Source organism: Zootoca vivipara, chromosome 12 (genome assembly GCF_963506605.1).
Source record: "Zootoca vivipara chromosome 12, rZooViv1.1, whole genome shotgun sequence".
NCBI lineage: Eukaryota > Metazoa > Chordata > Lepidosauria > Squamata > Lacertidae > Zootoca > Zootoca vivipara.
The window spans coordinates 36,563,150-36,565,178 of NC_083287.1; the positions used below are offsets into that span (position 1 = coordinate 36,563,150).

The window sequence follows — 2,029 nt, forward strand, 5'->3', positions numbered from 1 at the left end:
AAGCTGAGCATTCATTCACTAGGAAGAGTTATATCTCAAATAGCTCGGCCTGCAAAGGCAGCTTATCTATTTTACATACAGCACTAAAATGAAACAGGCTTTTCTTCCCAATTCCTGATTTGCATTTCAAATATCCAGAGCTTTCACCATTTCAGCCTCTATATTACTGCAGAATAGGACAAAGTAGATGCTTATGCCATCCTTTCCTTCATGTTGCCCCGATAGATTTTCAATGCAGATCCCCACCCACCTGGAAATGAAAACGAATGTTGTCACACATTCCTCATGGCTTGTCTCAGCATCTAGGCAATCTGAAGATGGAAGTCTTGCTTCCACAGCCATCCACACGATCAGAGACGCTTGATTCGAGATTAGCATGGGAAAGTCTCCTAGAGGATTCTAAAAAGCTGGATTAAGAATGCCCAGGAAAGAGACTTTCTGATGAGGCATTCCAACACAAAGGGCAACCTCATCAAGACAGGGCCTGACATATCAGTTTAATATCAAGATTGGGGTCTGTATGCTGTGAGGGGGAAGGACAGAGGAATAGTAGCAAGGCTGGTCAAGAAAGGGGTTAGATGACAGTGGGAAACAGTAGGCATCTATCTATCTGTCTGGGATAGCTCAGTTGGTAAAGCGTGAGACTCTCAAGCTCAGGGTCATGGGTTCGAGCCCCATGTTGGGCAAAAGGTTCCTGCATTGCAGGGGGTTGGACTAGATGACGCTCAGGGGCTCTTCCAACTCTACAATTCTGTGATTCTGTGAAAAGCAGGAACCTGAGAAAGCAGCGTAGAAGAAGCATGCAGTTGAAGCAAGGAGGAACTCCAGAGAAAGGAAGAAAACAAACCTGGAAAGTAAAGTTTTCAGGATAAAAGTAAGCAGTAAAGGAGTTTTGCTGGACAGAAGGCAGCTGGGCAAAAAGCTGAAGGCCCTAGACCAGGCATCCCCAAACTACGGCCCTCCAGATGTTTTGGCCTACAACTCCCATGATTCCTAGCTAACAGGACCAGTGGTCGGGGAAGATGGGAATTGTAGTCCAAAACATCTGGATGGCCAAAGTTTGGGGATGCCTGCCCTAGACAAGGCATGGCCAAACTTCACCCTCCAGCTGTTTTGGGACTACAACTCCCATCATCCCTAGCTAACAGGACCAGTGGTCAGGGATGATGGGAATTGTAGTCCCAAAACAGCTGGAGGGCCAAATTTGGCCATCACTGCCCTAGACTGTAAAGTAGTCCTTCCCAACCCAGTGCCCTTCAGATGTTTTGGACTACGACTCCCATCAACCCCAGTTAGTAAAGTGCTGGCTGGAACTGATGGGAAATGTAGTCCAAAATATCTAGGTTTTCCTGACCTCCAGGGCTGACCTGAAGTCTCCAGGTTTGCTTGTCTCGCTCCAAGTGGCAGAGGAAGGGCTTGAATGTCCAGGTGGGTAAGAATAACTAGACAAAGACTATGTGTGCTTCTTGCAAGCTTCTGCCCAACAGCATCCAGCTGCAAATAATAGCCCAGATTCTCTAGGTAATACACCTTCCTCCGCTCTCTCCTGTGCTCTCCCAATTTACCTCTGTTTCCAGGGCTTACTGCTGCAAGGGAGATGAATGACCTCCTCTTGGCATAGGAGCCAACTCCTTGGGGCCAAGAGGGCTTCGCTCCCCTAATAAAATAATTGAGGGAGCCGTCTGCCCCCAAGTTGATGGGCATGGACATTCAAATGGTCATATTTTATTGAAGTTGACACCTCTGCCTTATTCAAGTTGGCACCCCTGACTTTCGGTGACTGTGTTTAATGTTTAATGTGTGATGCTTATCACTGGTGCCTGCCCCATGATATCACCAGGGGCCAGCCCTAGGTCTCAGGTTTGGGCCCTGAAATCTCAGGGTCTGGGATGCTCCCGAGCTTGCAAGCCCAAGAAGGGTACCAGGTCCAGGAAAGCTGCTTTCTAGTCCAGGTTCTATCATTGATATGCTGTGAACTAACAACCCTCTGGAGGAGGAGGAGGAGGAGGAGGAGGAGGAGGAGGAGGAG

General features: G+C 48.2%; 1 non-coding gene across 1 annotated transcript; it reads left to right on the plus strand.

Moving 5' to 3' along the window:
- Positions 1-612: 612 nt before the first annotated feature.
- On the plus strand, positions 613-686 carry TRNAE-CUC (transfer RNA glutamic acid (anticodon CUC)). The gene has a single exon. It is a non-coding gene; the product is annotated as a tRNA-Glu (tRNA).
- The last annotated feature ends 1,343 nt before the right edge of the window (positions 687-2,029 follow it).